A 21920-nucleotide genomic window follows, 5' to 3' on the forward strand; every position below is an offset into this window, starting at 1 on the left:
GCCAAAATAAGGAACAGTAAAACGTAAAGGGAACCTGTCAGCTTCACTATGCTGTCCTCACTAAAGGAAGCATAATATAGTGCAGACCTACTGATTGCAGCCTACTCTCACTGCTGTTATGGCTTTTATAGTATTGACATGCCAAAGCACACAGTGCTGCGAGAGAGATGCTGCCCCTGCCCTCTCCCGACTTTGGATGATGATTGGCAGGATTGTTTCCTATGCACAACAGGAAAGAAACCCTTCAATCATTGTCCAGAAGCAGCATCAGACTTATCTCTCTCACAGCGCTGGTGTACGCTGTAAGCTATCATAGGTCAGTACCTTTAAAAGTAATAAATACCATCACAGAGTGACATACTGCAGAAATCAGCAGGTCTGTTACTACACTATGCTGCCTGTAGTGAGGGCAGTACAATGCAGTTGACAAGTTACCTTTAAAGGGTTATACTATGGGGGTCTACGCGTCTTGGGACGGTTCCATGGATGGAACATTCCGATGAACACTATACTACTAGTTCCTCTGATGCAGGATCGTGAGTTGCACAGAAAGTGCTGTTAACAATTTTATGTTTTTTCTTCTTACTGTTTATGTAAATAGAAATTGAAGGGTTGAACATGTTATTTACCAAGGTGGGCAAGCTGGTTAGGGAGTGCCCTATGCAAGAGTTGTTTAGGAGTTACGTCTTTTGGATTAGATCCTATATTGGAGGGGGGAGGGTACTCACTCCGGTATGGTTATGGGAACAGTACGGCACTTTGAATTAGTGATGCAGGTATTTTTAATAGTTGGGGATCACAGATATACCTGGACTATGGAATATGACACACATGATTTAAAATGTTCAGCTGGAACGTGAGGGACTTGGCTGACGCGAATAAGCAACTTAGCATTTATAATTACTTATCGCGGTTTTAGCCGGCTAGCTGCTGTTTACAAGACACGCATTTAACTAAAAATACAATACATTGGCTTGAGAAGTCATGGGTGGGATATGCGGCTCATGCAGTATTCTCGCATTCCAGGTGAGTTAGTATATTAGTACACAAGAGTGTTAGATTTCAATGCACTAAAGAGTTTCTAGATGAGGAAGGGAGATTTGTCTGTATGCTATGTAATATAGAAGGTATTCAATTAATGCTGGTGGCGATTTATACCCCCCCCCGCCATTCGCACCGACCCCCTTGAGAATGATCCTAGTTATTGTGGCTGACTATCGTGGAATTCTGTGGATGCTCATTGGGGACTATAACTGTGCACCGGACGACCGATTAGATAGATGTAGGGTGGGTGGCTCTGGGAGATCCCCTGGAAGCTCTGCGCTATGCAACGTTATGAAGAAGGTAGGTCTGATAGATGTATGGAGAGTGAGGCATCCTGCAGAACGTAAATACTCTTGCAGCTCATCCACTTCTCACACTCTATCCTGAATTGATTTGGCGTTGGTGAGTAATGCAATGTTTCCATTTGTCCACTCCTCTGAATATCAGTCTAGATCGCTATCAGACCACTCCATATTAAAGGTGTTAAGTCTCGGAGGGGCTAGCCTGGGGCCCGAAATTATGGAAATGTAATGCAATATGAGTGCAGATTTTGGGTGACCTGATAGGCATGGCTGAATCCCTTAAAGAATACTTTGCTTTTAATGCGGGAAAAGCGTCTGCACATGCAGTGTGGGATGCTATGAAAGCATATCGGAGGGGGCTATTGATTAAGGCTATTAGTGCGCATAAAACCAGGTCCAAGAAAGCGGATGTCAGGGCTCATAAAAGAGGCGGCCTTTGGGGTAACACCTTCACAGTCTACCAGCAGAACATTGAAAGTGGTACAGGAACAACTTAGATGTCCTCTACTAAGGCCGCAGATAAAAAACGTATCTTTCTCGCTCGTATCATTGGGGGACACAGAACCATGGGTATAGCTGCTTGCTGCCACTAGGTGGCGACACTAGGCTAAAAAGTGTTGTTAGCTCCTCCTCCAACCTGGAGAGAACATATCAGTTTTTACCTTAGTGTCTTAGGAGGCAGACCTCCCTGCGTGCAGGGCAGCTTCCTTTTGTTATTTTTTTTGTTTTTGTTTTATCTCTTTCCCTTTTAGGTAGGGAAAACACAGCTCAACCTCCCCAAGAGGCAAAAGTGGACGAGGGCAGCCCAACTCCCCTGATTCCCGCCAGCCAAGGGGGAGCTGGTCGATTAGTTGATAAATCTCCACCTGAGCCGTCAGCGCCATCCTCTGGAGAGTGCCTTAGGGGCAGACCTTCGCACAAGCGGCTCAGAGCAGGATGTCATTCCTCCTCTGACACTTCAGCATCTCCTCCCCCCATGGGTCACGCTGGGACACATCCTCCCTCCCAGGGGAAGTTCTGTCAGATGGGGAAATTGATGTCTCCGACTCGGATATGGATCCGGAACAATTTTCCAAGATTGCTTCCATGGTGGACAGTTTAGTTTCTGCTGTCTGTGACACCTTCGAGGTACAGGACGACTCCCCCTCAATGAGTCACCAGGGAGTGTCTTTTCTCTGAGCCAGGCAGAATCCTAATGCCTTCCCCTTACATGTCGACTTTTCGTGATCTGCTGTATCCCTTTCCGGCGGACTGGGTGATTAAGTGGTCCTCCCCTCCCAAGGTGGACCCTCTGGTAGCACGCCTCGCCAAAAACACCACCATTCCGGTAGCCGATGGCTCATCCCTGCAGGACCCAGTGGATCGCCGCATGGAGCCTTGGGCGAAATCCATTTTTGCGGCAAATGGCTCAGCGCTTCGGCCCATATTCGCCTCTGCTTGGGTGGCTAAAGTGGTCTCTGAGTTTGCACTCTGGTTAAACCAGGACTTGATCTACAAGCCCCGACGCGTTTCACCCATACAGTGGGCTCATCAGGGGGTTATATGTGGTAGGTGTGTTAAGGTCCTGGGACCATTACCAATGGTTATGGCCGTCCCAGTTCAATGATGCGTGCGTGAATAAATAAATACAGGGGAAAACAACAATCCTTATTGACACAACAGACCCAAGGTAATTAGATGGTTGCCAAATGGCAGTTTACATACGGTTTTTTGGCGGCATGGTTAGTGACCTCGACTGCCAACATACACACTGCAGAAATAGACATATAGGGCCCAGGTTAGTACAGATAAGATAACAGAGAGTGATTGCCCTTAGCGCTGAATGTTAAATATATATAGATACCTGAGGTTAGCAATGGAAGATTGCGTACAGACCGTTACTGAGAAGGCTCATAGATAAGAGCATGTATCTAACTGGCTGAAATACACCACAAGAGATACAGGCGCCCCAGTTAATTCAACCAAGATGTAGGGCTAACCACCCAGGAGATACCTAAAAAAACATATATGCCAAACATAAAATTAGGGCTATACATAAAATGTGGATATACAAGAGATGTTGTCAAGTACTTACATAGTGTGATCAGTAGTGTGGAGGAATGGGTCTGAGGTGGTAATCCTCAGTTAGGCCCTCCCTTTATATATCCCAGACGCCCAGTCACAGGTGAATGTAATTACGAGGCTAAGATGTGGCCATAGTAATCTGAGCGTTGCGAAGGGGGACGTCCTTAATATTAACTCCATGTTGGTGGTCTGCCCGGCGGATGCATGGAGGAAATGTTCCAGACTGTCCCGTGTCATTAGGGTTCCGGCCTGCGTGTCAGCTTGGGCCGCACGCCAGTATGCGTGTCAGCGTGGACCGCATGCCGGAAGTGACAAGATTGCCGTCACTATCTGGCCGGAAGTGCGGGGTGTGCGTGTCAGCTTGACACGCACCCCGCAACTGATGCCTCACAAGAGGTGCCGCGCCGGACGTGGGCAGTCCCAATAGAGCGAGACAGTGGGTTGCTCATGTAGTGAGATACACTATGATAATCAGAGATAGTGTGTGATCCGGATGGGCCAGACCACCAAAAGGATGATGTCCATGGGGGTAAAGTTAAGGAGGATGGGCATATTTAGGGGGACATATAGAGGGTGGGGCATGAGGAAATGCTGTGCCAGGGAAGATGCACATAGGACTGTTAATATACATGCATGTAAATGCTAGGATGTAAAAAATGTATAAACGGGGCTACCTTGAAGATAACAAGGATGCCCACTAGGGGGTGTGACACTGTGCAAAGACACCCCAAAACTGTAACGTTCGGGTACTTAACGTACCCTGGCTATATATCATAGGAATTAATATCTAACTGAGGCCAAAGATGCAAAGGGGATGGCCACCGGACGGGGATACCCCGCAACGAGGCCTGAGCAATAAAACAAAAGGGAATTTAACAGCAGGATGGATGTTGTTATTAATGTAATTGGGCATACAGAGAGAGTAAGTAATTATAGAAAACAAGAAAAGGTCAAACTCTCGTTGAGTCCTCGGGGTGATTGGGAGCGAAACCTATGAATCCACTCGCTCTCCTTCTGTAAAATGCGTCTGTCCAAGTCACCACCTCTTGGAGAGGGGGATATTAATTCAAGGACAGAGAACCGGAGGCAGGAGGGGTCACCACCATGGCAGTCATTCACATGAGTGGCCACGGGTGTGGGTTCCTTTTTGATAACATCGTTCACGTGTTCTAGGATTCTTCTCCTGAATTTGCGTATCGTTTTGCCAACATAATCCATGGGGCATGGGCACTGGCACAGGTAGACCAGCCCGCTGGATAGACAGTTGGCAAAATCCCGGACCTGGAACGAGTGACCTGTAACCGAGCAGGTGACTGATTTAGTGGTTAGAATATATTGGCAGGCCTTACAACGACCGCATTTAAATATACCCATAGGTTTCCGGTCGAGCTATGGCTATGGCTATGAACCCTTATTCGCTTCGGAACCGCTAAGGAAGGTGCCTGCAGATGATCTCCAAATTATTAATCTCTCTGCCCGGATACTTCGTGCTGAAGAGATGGGGGTCCTCAGGCGGGGACTGAGGACTAAGGACCTCCATCTCTTCTGCAGAAGACTTAAATGGCACAAGTTCTTTAAGAATTCCAACAGGGACACGTGCCGAAGACTAGGTTTGGAAGAGACTGACTATGGGGATCTGCAGGACCTTGTTGATCTCAATAGTGAGCACAATAGTATCCCTGGCACAGGCCCGTTCACCAAGCTGCGGCCCAAAAGCAGTAGAATGCCACCTCCATTGAGTTCAGAACATATTGATATATTCCTCCAGCTGGTCACACGAGATCTTGACCAGTTGGGACATGTGAGACCCAAGTCCTTTAATCTCAGTCTCGGAGATGGAGGCACTTAGGTCATTGGAGAGGGATAACACGATCGTGATCAAGCCATCCGATAAGGGTGGCAACCTTGTCATCCTCGACTCCCTGTTATATAAAAATATGTGCCTTGACCTCCTTAAAGACAGGGAGGGATATGAGGTGCTACAGAACAATCCAACTGCTAGGTACTTAGGTGAACTTAAAAATATCTTGAACACGGGTTTACAAAATAAGGTCATCAGCACCACGGAATATGCATTTCTATTACCAGTGAAACCCTTGGTAGCTACTTTTTATGGCCTACCTAAAGTACACAAGGGCACCTCCCCTCATAAAGGCTGTCGAATTGTGTCAGGCGTTAACTGCCTGACACAGAACAGTGGTGTATATCTGGACCAGATTCTGAGGGAGTTCGTCGTGTCCCTCCCCGCATATACGAGGGACACGATGGACTTCCTCAATAAAATCAATACCTTGAATCTGGATCCAGCATGTATCCTCGGTAGCATTGACGTTGAGGCTCTGTACGTGCTCATGTGGTATAGAGCTAGTTTGAGGGCTGTGGATCACTACCTTAAAACCAGAGGCACCCATTGTTTCCTGCACAATGCCTTTATCCGAGAACTCTTGACGTTCACTCTCAATCACAACTTCTTTTTGTTCAATGCACGGTTTTACCACCAGCTCAGGGGGACGGCTATGGGCAGTCCTTGTGCCCCGTCATACACCAACCTCTTCCTGGGCTGGTGGGAGGACACTCATGTTTTTCCGGACCACGTCGTCTGGTGGGCTGATTACATCTAATTTTGGACCAGATTTATAGACGATGTGTTTATAGTCTGGAAGGGTGATCCTCTTAGCTTTAAACGATTCGTTGTGGACCTGAACGCCAATACCGTGGGTCTCAAGTTCACCTGTGAATGGGATTATGAATCCATTACCTTCCTTGATGTAAGGGTCACTAAGGTGGGAGACAGCCTATCAACCAACATCTATCGGAAGAGCACGGCCACCAACTCCCTTCTCCATTGGAGCAGCTATCACCCTGCCCCTCTTAGACGAGGTATACCCAAGGGGCAATACCTAAGAGTGAGGAGAAACTGTTCCAATGACTCCTCCTTTTTTCACGAGGCTGGTAGGCTCCAGGATAGATTCCTGGCAAGGGGGTATCCTGAAAGGAATACTTCGGGAGGCTTTTCAGAAAGCATCCACTAGACCGCGGACCGAACTCCTAGTCCCAAGAAGAAAAACCTATGACGACCCTCAACCGGCACGCATCATCGCCAATTTTGATGCCGCCAATCGTGAAACCAGAGAGATCCTACAGAAATATTGGCTGATCCTACATATGGATGCTGATATTTCAGATATTATAAGCAAATACCCATCGGTCTCCTATAGGCGGGGCAGGAGCCTTAGGGACCGTCTGGTTCATAGCCATTTCTCACCACCCCAGAAGGCTGGCTCTTGGCTCGACCGGAAACCTATGGGTATATTTAAATGCGGTCGTTGTAAGGCCTGCCAATATATTCTAACCACTAAATCAGTCACCTGCTCGGTTACAGGTCACTCGTTCCAGGTCCGGGATTTTGCCAACTGTCTATCCAGCGGGCTGGTCTACCTGTGCCAGTGCCCATGCCCCATGGATTATGTTGGCAAAACGATACGCAAATTCAGGAGAAGAATCCTAGAACACGTGAACGATGTTATCAAAAAGGAACCCACACCCGTGGCCACTCATGTGAATGACTGCCATGGTGGTGACCCCTCCTGCCTCCGGTTCTCTGTCCTTGAATTGATATCCCCCTCTCCAAGAGGTGGTGACTTGGACAGACGCATTTTACAGAAGGAGAGCGAGTGGATTCATAGGTTTCGCTCCCAATCACCCCGAGGACTCAACGAGAGTTTGACCTTTTCTTGTTTTCTATAATTACTTACTCTCTCTGTATGCCCAATTACATTAATAACAACATCCATCCTGCTGTTAAATTCCCTTTTGTTTTATTGCTCAGGCCTCGTTGCGGGGTATCCCCGTCCGGTGGCCATCCCCTTTGCATCTTTGGCCTCAGTTAGATATTAATTCCTATGATATATAGCCAGGGTACGTTAAGTACCCGAACGTTACAGTTTTGGGGTGTCTTTGCACAGTGTCACACCCCCTAGTGGGCATCCTTGTTATCTTCAAGGTAGCCCCGTTTATACATTTTTTACATCCTAGCATTTACATGCATGTATATTAACAGTCCTATGTGCATCTTCCCTGGCACAGCATTTCCTCATGCCCCACCCTCTATATGTCCCCCCTAAATATGCCCATCCTCCTTAACTTTACCCCCATGGACATCATCCTTTTGGTGGTCTGGCCCATCCGGATCACACACTATCTCTGATTATCATAGTGTATCTCACTACATGAGCAACCCACTGTCTCGCTCTATTGGGACTGCCCACGTCCGGCGCGGCACCTCTTGTGAGGCATCAGTTGCGGGGTGCGTGTCAAGCTGACACGCACACCCCGCACTTCCGGCCAGATAGTGACGGCAATCTTGTCACTTCCGGCATGCGGTCCACGCTGACACGCATACTGGCGTGCGGCCCAAGCTGACACGCAGGCCGGAACCCTAATGACACGGGACAGTCTGGAACATTTCCTCCATGCATCCGCCGGGCAGACCACTAACATGGAGTTAATATTAAGGACGTCCCCCTTCGCAACGCTCAGATTACTATGGCCACATCTTAGCCTCGTAATTACATTCACCTGTGACTGGGCGTCTGGGATATATAAAGGGAGGGCCTAACTGAGGATTACCACCTCAGACCCATTCCTCCACACTACTGATCACACTATGTAAGTACTTGACAACATCTCTTGTATATCCACATTTTATGTATAGCCCTAATTTTATGTTTGGCATATATGTTTTTTTAGGTATCTCCTGGGTGGTTAGCCCTACATCTTGGTTGAATTAACTGGGGCGCCTGTATCTCTTGTGGTGTATTTCAGCCAGTTAGATACATGCTCTTATCTATGAGCCTTCTCAGTAACGGTCTGTACGCAATCTTCCATTGCTAACCTCAGGTATCTATCTATATTTAACATTCAGCGCTAAGGGCAATCACTCTCTGTTATCTTATCTGTACTAACCTGGGCCCTATATGTCTATTTCTGCAGTGTGTATGTTGGCAGTCGAGGTCACTAACCATGCCGCCAAAAAACCGTATGTAAACTGCCATTTGGCAACCATCTAATTACCTTGGGTCTGTTGTGTCAATAAGGATTGTTGTTTTTCCCTGTATGTATTTATTCACGCACGCATCATTGAACTGGGACGGCCATAACCATTGGTAATGGTCCCAGGACCTTAACACACCTACCACATATAACCCCCTGATGAGCCCACTGTATGGGTGAAACGCGTCGGGGCTTGTAGGTTATCTATCTTAATATATCTATGCTGAATTGTGCGTATTTTTTTCTAACAAGAATTTTATCCTCTTGGTGTGCCCTGTACCTCCTGGTTACGCCACGAGGGCAGTATACAGTGGACACCTCTTTAACGAATCCTTTCTGTCCGTGCTATTGATCCATGTAGACACCACGTATTGCCTCTCACTCCACCACTCACCTTACCAGAGATAGCTAGGAGCTGGAGATTAGGCACGTGGACAGGGCGCCCCCACCACCAGGAGACGTCCCTGGGCAGAGGACCAGTTTAGGGAATCGGTGCTAGGGATATTCTTCCCCGGCCTCCCGCTCTATATACCTTCACCTTAGGTATATATTCAGACTCTGGCCTCTCCTTGGATCAACTGCATAGAACCGTATATGTATGTGTATATGTAAATTCTTAACTTCTTATTAAACTCAGCTATCTAACAAACAAACAGGGTACCCCTGCTGGACTGATTGTTTTACACATTGTTACCCTGTCTTAGTATAAGCTTGCTATTTGTATTGCTGGACTTCTGAGCTCAGTATTGATGACCTATCCTAAAGATAAGCCATCAAGATATAATTGGTGGGGGTCCAAAGTCGTGGGACAGCTCCATACATTGTATAGTGACTGTGCTTGCTATTGTAGCCCATGCCTATTCACTTGAATGGATTGAGCTGCAACGCGGCCATGTGACCAATGATTGTGACATCACTGGTCTAGGAAGAGGCCGTGGCACCCAACAGAGTGTTGTGGCCTCTTCAAACAGCTGACTGGCGGTGGTGTCGAGAATTGGACCCCCACTAATCAGATATCGATGATCTATTCTGATGAAGTCAGAGAACCCATTCAACTTTACATACAGGTGAAGCTTTAAAAATTAGAATATCGTGCAAAGTTCATTTATTTCAGTAATGCAACTTAAAAAAGTGAAACTACTATATGAGATAGACTCATCACATGCAAAGCGAGATAATTCAATCCATTATTTGGTATAATTTGGATGATTATGGCTTACAGCTTATAAAAACCCCAAAGTCCCAATCTCAGGTACCCTTTGCTCAGGGGGTATGGATTAATTAGCTGACTAGAGTGTGACACTTTGAGCCTAAAAAATTAAAACTTTTTACAATATTCTAATTTTAAGTTGCATTAAAGCAATTGCTATTAAGTTGCATTACTGAAAGAAATTAACTTTTGCACAATATTCTAATTTTTCGAGTTTCACCTGTAATCTATTGACATCACTATTACTCATTTTACAACATTTTGGCACATTTTTGATGCACAATGTCAGATTTAAGCCACAACCACTTTCCCATGAAGTCTGATTCTTTTTCCGCTAAGCCAAACACCCTTAATGGATGCATATAAAACTGTTATTAATTGTGGGGCATAGCATATGCATAACTTTTTGGGGTGCATATTGTACCAAAGTACTGGTGCATTTTCAACAGTACATCTGCCTCAGAATGTTTAAGAATTCTCAGATCTTCAACCCAACTGCTTTTAATGCGAGAGGGACGGCACTGTTGACACTGCTGTCATTTGATAAGATTCAAACCCCTTTCTTCCATCCAAATCTGTAGACTGGAGATGTTCATTAACTTCTAAGAGAGAGTTTTCTCTGTTTTTCTGCTGTGTCCTGTACAGCGGTAAGTAGTTATTGTGCAGAGGAATGAATGGTGTGATCCTATGTTATCCCTACACAGGCATTATTTTTCATTGCAATGCTGCTTGTCATGATAATAAGATGACTGCTGAAAAAATTATTTAGAGAGCAGCATAGGTCAATCAGTTACGAAACTAGCGGTCAGTATTTTTGTAATAAAGTAACTTGAAGAATAAAAAATAAAAAAATCTTTTAAACAAGAGGGCATTTTCTGATGCTACATTAAGCATCAAGCCACTGATTAAACTTCTGGTGTTTCTTCGCATATCACTGTACAATAGTTAATGAGATTGTTAGCTGGAATGATATTTTCTCTGGTTAACAGACATTTCTTTTATATCTTTATGATTTTAGAAAGTTCTCACAATGGGTTCTGATACAAAGGACCCATGCTAGCATGCTATCAGTCAAAGCAACGTAATGAAAGCAACCTGTGATTTTTTTGTAGGTCTACTTCTTGTCATTACTTTATTCCTCTAACTGTATATTTAGGAACATTACTTTCTGAGCCATTGTTTCTGTACTCATTCTCTCTTGCAGAGCATTGTTTTGAAAGGTTGGAGCATTGTCAATAGCTCAACCATTACATTGTTAGATAATGCATTAGCTCTCCAATCACCACCAATTCTGCTAATTACGGGCTCAGAAACACTCAGCCCCGGCTTGGGAAAAAGTGAAAATACTGTTTCATTCTGAGACTTAAGAAGCTGAGGATAAGAATACAGTAATTGGAAAATCTGTTCCTCTGTATTGACTGGAAAAATGAAGAAAAATGAAACATTACAGCACAGTTTTCAATTTAAACAAAGTGATGGCCACAGCCCAGCGGCAAGATGCTAACGGCAAGAAGACCCAACAGCAGAACCAGAAAGCTTAGAGACAGTCCTAAATAAACTGACCTTCACGTGAGATGATGGTCTTTCACATGTGACAAGGTACAAGCGTACAAGCAATGAAGTAAATATGTGATGGTTTTTTAACAATACCCATGACATCCTCTGACTTCAAATTTGATGGCATCACATTGAAAAGCTATAAGTGTATCTTCTGCATTATCTGAAAAGTGAAGTGATCTGGCTGTCTAACAGTCTGATGCCTCCGGGATATTAAGTCAGTATTGTATCAGCCTTAAAAAACAACAGGAATAGCTAATGCTAAAGGGCTGGTCATATTATTAGAGTATACCATATGTTCTTGTGTCAAGGTACTTTTTGATAGAAACCTTGCTGACAGATTGATATAGAATAATAATAACAACAATATAATTTTCACATAAAGTATGTACAGTATATTTCATGATTAGGTATGTATGACATTACTGTGCTTGATCAAATGGTGGAAATTGATCATGTTAAAATAATAGTCATATTTTGGAGGATTGTGTGTGAAGGAGCAATTTTGGAATGTAGAGCCCTGTATAGGGAGCCAATATCGAGTCTACAACTTTGTGATTTTCACACCACATATTTGTAGGTTGAACACTTTGCTGCAAGTAGTTGCACTCTATGAGAGTGTATTAGGGAAGTATTCTTCTCAAGCAATGCTTTGAAGGGAGAATATGTCCATAATATTGCATCTTGTGATAGAGGACACTTATATATAGATTATATACAGAGGCAGAGTTGTCACTTCCCTAACCACAAACAAAATTATGTCACACCTCTAAGCTCTGGGCCTCATGGCCCAGTATGTCCTACTCTCAACAGTAGCCTGAGCACTTGGACGAGTCGAGTGCTGGGAAGGACCTAAACTCTCCGCTGTGGGATCCTGTGCAGCTGAACTGGCAATACCTGTGGTATGTCTGCCCCATTCAGTTTTTTTTTTTTTAGCCAACCCATTGTGGCCATCGGGGAACCCCCTGGTCTCTGGGACCCCAAGCATTTGTTTGGTTTGCATGTTGGTAAAGTCCACTACTGAATATGATATATGCTATAAAAAAAATTGGTACGGGTATGAGGGCTTCTATGTGTATCATATTATGACTCATAGGTGTCATAATAATTATTTTTTATTTTTAAATTATAAAGTAAATCATATCTAAATTGGAGAGAGTACTAGCTAATACTGCATAAGCACAGGACACACAAAAATTATCTTTATCTCTGAGTCTTTCTGGAATATTCTGTGCCCAACTTAGCATGGGCACTAAAAGTATAAATTCTCTGTGTGTTTCATGGAGAGTAAGCTGTTTACTAGCTGAAAATGCTGTGTATGACTTTTATATTTGCTTTACACTGTTTGTAATATTATTCAACACACTTAGTTATCATTATTCACTTAGCTGTTGTGCAAGCCTACTTATTCCCGTATTCCAGGATTCACTCTAAAACAAGACCTGGCAGTTTGACTGAGATTGAAAAATACTACCGTAGGTTATACTTTACCATCAGTAGATGATAACTTTGAGAAGAGTAAAACAAATTATTGCTGATGTGAGGAATCCTGAATATCTTCTGTCTTGCATTTACCAATATGGTAGAGAATAAAGACGATTTGTCTAGCTTTCCTTCTGTATAACTGTCTGTCCGTCCATCCACAGATGCATCTATCTTCAGGTTATAAAATCGTATTATTTTTTTATGTATCTACTATTATTATTATTATTAATAGTTGATTCACCCTGACACTATTATTGCTGTGCTTTGGAAGCGTTTTAATGCACAGCATAGCCCTGGTTTGATCGAGATATAATACAAATGTAACAGTGCATTGTAATCGTACTGCTAGGACAAATAATAGAAAGAAAACTGTGGTCTTGTATTTGCTATTTATAGTAAGCAATTTGAAAATTACAATGTCTCTCACATTCAGAGTCAAACTATGACCCATTACATATAGTCAGCTGGTTAAAAAAAAAAAAAAAAAAACACAGCAGATTCAGTACCACTGTGACTACTGATACTAGAACTGGATTGACAGATGCTTTTGCTAGTTTTTATATTTTCTATGACTATAGTAAGATGAAGGATAATTGATACCTTTCACTACACATACATTACCATAATTAGCTGTCTGTAATTGTTAACAGCTTGCCTGTAGCAGTGTAGTAGGCCTCAATTCATATTTATAGTTTGACTAGCTGAAGGACCCGGCTTCGGGTGTGTGTTATTAAAATATATCAACACTATCCACTATAACAGTGACAGCTACAGCAACCCCGCCCCAAAACAGTGACCTCCACAGCCCCCCACCCTTTAACTTTGACCTTTACAGCAGCCTTCCCTTTTAACAGTGACTTTCACAGCATACCACCCCCTTGACAATGACCTCCACAGGGGTCCGCCCCCTTAACGGTGGCTTTTACTGGATCAGTGGCGTGTCCTTTTGAACAGCTCACTCTAATACAGCAGCACTGTACTGTCTGAGTGTAAGCTGCAGGGAGAAAGTCACCCTCCCTCCCACCCCTGCAGCTGACAGAAGTAGATTTTTACCTTCATTTTTTCACTCCCTGTTGGCTCAGTAGTAGGAGGGGCATGGCCTAACCAGATCAGGGGCGTGGCTTAGTGTGGCCTGGGGGTGAGGTTTTAAGTCTTTTCAGGGTGGACACATTGTGGCAAGGGGCATGTCTGGGCTCCTTCCTGCAAGAGTGATGCCCCTCGGGGCACCCTACTGACTCATTTGCATACCAAATAAACTGGATTTTCAGAGGATAAAAACATTTATTGCTGGAACAAAGGCACATCTTGAAATAAGGTACTAAGTGCTATTAGGCCATGGCTTTACTTCAATAGCAATTACCCTGGTGACAGATTTCCTTTAAAGCTCTCCTAAAGCAGTGAAGATAAATGGCTGGGTTGTTATGGAAACCTGGAGTAAAACTGTGAATTTGGAGGCTGGAGGACCTGCAAGCTTCTATTGGCTGATAGGGGTCATGTGACCAAGATTCGATTGGCTTATACATTTTTGGGGAATATCTCGGGAACAGTACGTCTCAAACCTTCCCGGACACTTGATGTACCTGTGTGCCAAATTTCGTGATTATAAATGCGATGGTGTGGATTCCTTTAGTGGAGATACATACATACACACACACACACACTCAGCTTTATATATTAGATAACTGAATTATATATACAGAAAATACCTACACAGATTTGCTCTTGTCAAAATGTCTTTCATGACATGGATCATTATGTTCCCTTCATTTTAACCTCAACCTCACCTAATTTTGCACACATTACTGTATCATTTTTATATAATTACCTGAATATAAATGATGTACTGAATACTAGTGATGAGCGGGAGGTGCCATATTCGATTTCGCGATATTTCGCGAATATTCGAATGAATATTCGTGTTATATTCGTCGAAATCGAATATTCGTAATTATTCCAATTATCGCGAATAATATACGAATTTTTTTTCGCGTATTGCGATTATTTATCTTGATAGTATAAGGCAACGTTCCTATGCTAATTGACTATGGCTAGGCTAATATGTGTATTTTACGAAATTTCGTGATTTGCTCTAACTTCGTCTCTTAGAATATTACGAATATTCTAAAAGACGAAGTTAGAGCAATATTACGAAATTTCGTAAAATACACATATAGATTGTAATTTAGCTAATATACTGCTATAATCCCTTTTTTTGCCTGTAATTTTTTTTTTGCCTCTTCTGAACTTAAGTTTTGTAAAATATGTACACTATTAAAAAATAATACTATAGCAGTATATTAGCTTAAATACAATCTATGTGTATTTTACGAAATTTCGTAATATTGCTCTAACTTCGTCTTTTAGAATATTCGTAATATTCTAAAAGACGAAGTTAGAGCAATATTAAGAACATTTGCAAAAGCCGAAATTGCGATGCGAGTAATATAATACGAAATAATCGCATGAAGATTTCAACTTAGCACTGCTATATTCCATATTCTAGCCTAATATGGAATATAGCTGTGCTAAGTTAGCACTGCTATATTCCATACTAGGCTAGAATATGGAATATAGCAGTGCTAAGTTGAAATCTTCATGCGATTATTTCGTATTATATTACTCGCATCGCAATTTCGGCTTTTGCAAATGTTCTTAATATTGCTCTAACTTCGTCTTTTAGAATATTACGAATATTCTAAAAGACGAAGTTAGAGCAATATTACGAAATTTCTAAAAGACGAAGTTAGAGCAATATTACGAAATTTCGTAAAATACACATAGATTGTATTTAAGCTAATATACTGCTATAGTAATATTTTTTAACAGTGTACATATTTTACAAAACTTAAGTTCAGAAGAGGCAAAAAAAATTAGAGGAAAAAAAGGGATTATAGCACTATATAAGCTAAATTACAATCTATATGTGTATTTTACGAAATTTCGTAATATTGCTCTAACTTCGTCTTTTAGAATATTCGTAATATTCTAAAAGACGAAGTTAGAGCAATATTAAGAACATTTGCAAATTTCGCAAGTTGCGATGCGAGTAATATAACACGAAATAATCGCATGAAGATTTCAACTTAGCACTGCTATATTCCATATTCTAGCCTAGTATGGAATACAGCAGTGCTAACTTAGCACAGCTATATTCCATATTAGGCTAGAATATGGAATATAGCAGTGCTAAATTGAAATCTTCATGCGATTATTTCGTGTTATATTACTCGCATCGCAACTTGCGAAATTTCGTAAAATACACATATAGATTAGATTGTAATTTAGCTAATATGGAATATAGCAGTAAGTTGGAAACGCCACTGACTGGAGCAGCCAGGAAGCCAGGAATCCAAAGGACAGGTAAGAACAACTTTAGAGAAGTGGGAAAGAAAAAAAATATTATAATAAAAAAAAAAAATACGAATATTCGAATTCGCGAATATATAGAACGATATTCTAAATATTCGCGAAATCTCGAAATTGCGATATTCGAGAAAAAAATTCGTAATTCGAATATTCGCGCTCAACACTACTGAATACATGCTTGCTGCATGCTTCCTTTACGCTGCCTATATGACCTGTGATTTGCATTTATTCCTGGCATCTTCTGTCCAGTGTAAGAAGGATTGGTCAGTACCTCTCTGTTGTGCCACTGATGCCTCTGTCTCTGCTGGGCTCACACTGGCTGTGGGCTCGGGTCCCAACTGGACGTGGTCCTGGGTCTTCCTTTTCAGCTACATATACTGTATGTGCAGCTTCACAGGAAGACTTGGCAACACATCTAATGAGCCCGCTGCCAGTGTAAGTGCTGCAGAGATGGCGGAATTGGCAGCGTGACAGACTGGTAAATACTGATGAAACTATCTTTTGTATGCAGAACAGAAGATGCCATGACTTTATGAAAAGCCCAGAGAACCCCTTTAAATGGGGTTATCCAGGAAAAAATATTTATGACTTATCAGGATAGGTCATAATTATCAGAGCTGCAGGGTTGCAACATCCGGGACACCCACCTATCTGCTGTTAGAAGAGGCCTTGAGCGCCGCAGCCAGTTCCTTGGCCTGTGACATCACTGTACATTGGTCACATGGCCTATTTGCAGCTCAGCCCCATTCAAGTCAATAGGACTGAGTTGCAATACCAAGCACTGCCACTATATGATCTACAGTTCCGTCCTTGGCAAGCTGCCGGGAGCCTGCCGGGACCGCCGCTAATGTGATAATAATGACCTATCCTTAGGATAAGTCATACATATCTTTTTCTAAGATAACCTTTTTAAGGTATCCTATCTATCTATCTATCTATCTATCTATTATCTATCTATCTTCTATCTATCCACTTTCAGTGAATTATTATTATTATATTTTTTTTTTTTTGCTACACTCAGCAGGATAGAAAAGTGTAGGATACTATGCTTTTGCTTCCTTTTTTTGCCAAATATATATTAAACAGTTGACAAATACAGCCTTAAAGAAGTTTAGTGATAATGATTTTTAAGCAAGTGCCCACACATCCCTCCAGTCAATGACCAGCAGCTGTCGTGCCCATGCGCCGCCGGATGTAAACAGTATGGGGGCCAGAAGATGGAGACAATTCAAAGGATTGGGGCGGCCTAGAGTAGGTAAGTATGAATCTTGCTTCAAAGGCATGTACTTGCTTCAAAGTGTTATAACTGGAAAACCCCTTTAAAATAGATGGTTAATTTCATTTAATCATTAGACTCACTTATATAGAGAATGAGATGACATATTCTGCAGCGTTTTACAGACATTAGCATCACACTATCCCCTACGAGACTCACAGTCTAAGGTTCCTAACACTATGTCTTTTTGGGAGGAAACCCACACAAACACAGGGAGAACATGCAAACTCCATGCAGATATTGTGGATTCAAACCCAGGACCCCAGTCCTGCAAGGCAACAGTGCTAACCACTGAGCCACCCTGCTGTCTACTTTTTGCAATCCATTTTTGTTAGACAGGTCCTCTGAAGCTGCGTTGACCACAAGTTGCCTCGGCAGCAAGTATTCAATTTCTCTGCAGCACCACATGGGAAAGGATGCATTACAGGATACCCACTGGAGTCAATAGGCCATCCTGATCAAGAATGGGCATGTGAGGTCCCTGAAACAGAGAGATGTTTTTTGTATCACCCAATGGACCTTTTTCGCTTATAATAGGGTCCTTCAGGTTTCACTGAGTTGTCTGTCACTTTGATGTGAAAAATAGGGCTCAGCAAAGGTACAATAGAACCACTGACCGTGTTGCACCTATTTCTAACTGCTGCATTGGGACTGGGATAACCCAAAACAAGTGAGTGACCATCTACATAGAACTTATGCAGATTTCTACAGATGACAGGACAGCTGCCAAGTAGCATAAACAATAGGTTACATGTAACACAAACAGCAAACGTAAAACCATATACAAACGTAGCAGTGCTGAGTTTGGCTGGCCATACACATAGATAGCGGTCAACTGAATCTTCCTTTGGCTGACAGCTCTCTCTCTTCTGACCCCCACACACTTGTTTGCTCATCTCAGTTGATCATAGCTATATCCTGAACAAGGAGAGAGAGACATCTGCTGCCAGATCCCTCCATACCTGCTTAACCCCCCAAGAACAAGGATTAGACACTCAAAATCCAACTGCTCGATCCATATCTCCACCGACATCTGCCTTTGGGAATGAGATGGAAGTTAACCATGCACATTAGATGGTAGGTTGATCCCACACAACATTAATGTGTAGACCAGATTTTGTCATTTATTGCCACATATGTTGATATCTTTGTATTTGGTTTCTACAGGACTTATGATGCAGAAACAGTATCTAAATGACAAACCGAGTTATGCTAAGCCTGTACTGTATTTTGGTGATATGCAACAAAATGGAGGGAAAAAAAATGTCTAAATAAATACCGCACCCAAAACCTCAGCAGAAGCCTTTTAATTACCTCTCTCAAGGATTATGAGCCTAAGAAAGCTTTTAACTATTGTTAAGTTTTCATTCAAGCAGAATAATCCAAAATCCATGCAGGTGTAGGGAACATAACACATCTCCGCCAGAGAGTTGTGGTAAAATGAACATGTCTCCACATAGCGGTAATGACTAAATTCTCTCAATCCTCGGTGAATTGCATGTGCTTCCTAAATGAACCTGAGGTGTCTTCAAGCATTTGACACAGGTGATGGAGCACATGCTACTAATCCAGCAGCCCTGTTAATTCCTCCCATAAAGCCGGCTTGATCCATAAACATCTGTTTGCCAGGGCTCCAATATAATTGAATTTTTATATGCAAAGGTTGGAAAATGAATCCTACTGCTACTCTAGTAGAACTTTTCTATACACAAAAATTGATTTTTTTTCTAACGTATTAGCGAAACTTATATAGCTATGAAAGCAAATCCCTGGGAGCATAGGCTATTATAGTGAAACATGTATGGAGGGATGTTTATTGGATTAATGACTGTGATTAATCAAGGATGCTCCGCACGTTGTTTTGTTACAGAAGCCGAGCCATTTTATGAATGTGCATAAAAGATTCTCTCCAGTTATGAGAAAAGGACAATGTGAGCCTTTCTCTAACCCCCTGATGTTTTGCCCAAAGCATGTTTAATCCTTATGGAAGCATTCAATGGAGGAAATAAAATTATCTATGGCTTGGGACTTGTATGATGAAGTGAATGAACAGGCTGACACTCAGAATAGCTGTAAATCGAATAAGTGAAAGTTTCATAGTTAGAAAAACTCAGGCTGCAGACTCACAGGATTAACTTTGACGCTTTGCTGGCAAAGTCAAATGTTACTTGGCATGAGATTCTATTAACATTAGAAAGGAAAGAAAGTGAGTAGATAATGTAGAGAAAGGGGAGCCAAGCGAGGTAAACAACACTCCCTTTTAATAAGGATTATATACCGAAGAACTGGCTTTTAAAGGGACATCTCCATCAGAAAGAAGTCTTTTTTTACACTCAATATTAGTAACGTGTTTTAAGAATTATTCGGCAGTACTATGCCATTTAAAATTAGGTACAACATATTGGGGCACATTTATTAATGCTGACCTTTTAGACGCTGGTCTTAATAATTGCCCCATAGCTGATAGTGGATCCGCCAAAGTTCTGAACAGGCGCAGGCCTCTCCATAACTTCAGCGCATCCAGCGCTAGTTCTAAATGTAAGACAGCTTCCGAGCTGTCTTACATTTAGAGCATTTTACATGCCAAAACAGACGTAGAAAATAATGAACCTGCTGGCCCGTCCCCTTCCCTGCCCATGCCATGCCCACAATATTAGACCTGTCGTGAGCAGATAGCATCGCAACGGCAGAAATACACCTAATTTAGGAATATTTTAGCTTAATAAATGGCCCAATTATCCTTCTGTAGCAGTCAGCACAGAGATAAATCTTCTACATAAATAGGTAATCCAATGTTATTTTGCTGCTGCTGTGAAAGAAATATGTTATCTGCTAGTATAATAGTAAATGTAAAATTAAGGATGACAGCATGACCGCTCCATTCCTGTCTTGATAGACCTAAATAAATATGCTCACCAAAGAACAGTGCATGTTCTAATTGATTCACTCTTCCCCTTCCCTCTTTGGCCACAGTAAATGGTCTGAGTAAAAAAGTCAAGCAAAACTGTTTGCCCTGCTAAAGGTCCAAACAAAGGAGAAAGTTAAAGAGGACTTGTCCCCTCTCCTAACCTGTCTGGTTTATTAACTACTTGCACCCCCCTGTAATAACAATTATGGAGCATCTTATGACTCTGTGTGGTACCTTCTCTTTATTATTCCTGCTAGAATTTATGACTGAATTGCTACCAGTTTGCAATGAAGATCTAGCTGGGAGATGGGTGTTACCAGTTGGGTTTCCTGTAGAGTCTGACACTGGAATCACTGATTGGATAGTGTAATGCCCTAGGCCGAATGCACACGGCCGTGTTCCGCGGCAGTGAACGGTCCGTGGTATGCTGAACTGGATTCCTGCTGACAGCAGGAGTGCACAGCGTTATTGGTTGCTATGACGCCGTGCGCGTCATGCCACCGCTGTACTACAGTAATACACTCGTATAGATCATGCGAGTGTATTACTGTAGCGCAGCGGCGGCATGAAGCGCGCAGCGTCATAGCAACCAATGACAGGCCGGGATACCACGGACCGCTCACGGCCGCGGAACATTGTGTGTGCATTCGGCCTTATTCACACGTCAGTGTTCAGTCAGTCATTTCCATGTGTGTGAGCCAAAACCAGGTGCAACTCTAAACACAGAACAGGTGCAGATCTTCCGCTCGTACCTTATGTCTGTGAAGCTCCAATCCTGGTTTTGGCTCACAATCACTGATGGAAATCACTGACCGAAACACTGACGTGTGAATAAAGGCATAAGACACACCACCCAACTGGAAACACCCATGTGGACCTTCATTTTTTTTTTACCGTTGGTAATCCATTCATGATTTATAGCAAGAGTAATGAAGGAATGGCACAACATAGAGTCATAAGAATAGATGCTCCAGAATTTTTATTACATGGGGATGCAAGTAGTTACTAAAATAGACATGTCTGGAGAAGTTACAGGTCCTCTTTAAGAGCTAGGACAGAAACTGAATACATATTACAAAGGTATAAAACGCAATAAGAAAGTGTTAACCCAAAATGGTACTAGTGAAAACTACAAGCCATCCAGCAAAAACCAAGCCCTCACACAACTCTGTAGAAAAAAAGTTAAAATAAGTGGTTCTTCAGATGCAGTGATGCAAAAACATTATAAAATCTTTTTATTGCGCAAAAGTAATAAAATGTAAGAAAGAAAGAAAAAAAAAAACACAAAAAACCTATATATATTTGCATCACTGTAATTGTACTGGCCCAGAGAATAAAGTTGTGATATTATTTTTGCAAAAAAAATGAACACTGCAAAATTTGTAACTTAAAAACTCAGTGGCAGTATTGCTGTTTTTTTTTCCCCAACCCCCCTCCAGAAAGACAATCAGTGAATCAGTAATTTATGTGTACCACAAAATGGCATTGTTAAAAATTATAACTTGTCCCGCTAAAAAAGAAGTGCTCTTTGGCTACATCAGTGAAAGTATTAAGAAAAAAGTTATATCTCTTGGAACATGACAATAAAAACATGAAAAATAAAATAGCTTGGTCACTAAGGGCAAAACTGGCTGGTGCCTAAGGTCAAAAAATGCA

General features: G+C 42.3%; 1 protein-coding gene across 2 annotated transcripts in view; it reads left to right on the plus strand.

Annotated features, from left to right (window-relative positions):
- PRKDC (protein kinase, DNA-activated, catalytic subunit) overlaps nt 1-21920 on the plus strand; it is a 408896-nt gene that overhangs the window by 31428 nt on the left and 355548 nt on the right. The window lies entirely within an intron of this gene.

Source organism: Bufo gargarizans, chromosome 5, assembly GCF_014858855.1.
Source record: "Bufo gargarizans isolate SCDJY-AF-19 chromosome 5, ASM1485885v1, whole genome shotgun sequence".
NCBI classification, from domain to species: Eukaryota; Metazoa; Chordata; class Amphibia; order Anura; family Bufonidae; genus Bufo; species Bufo gargarizans.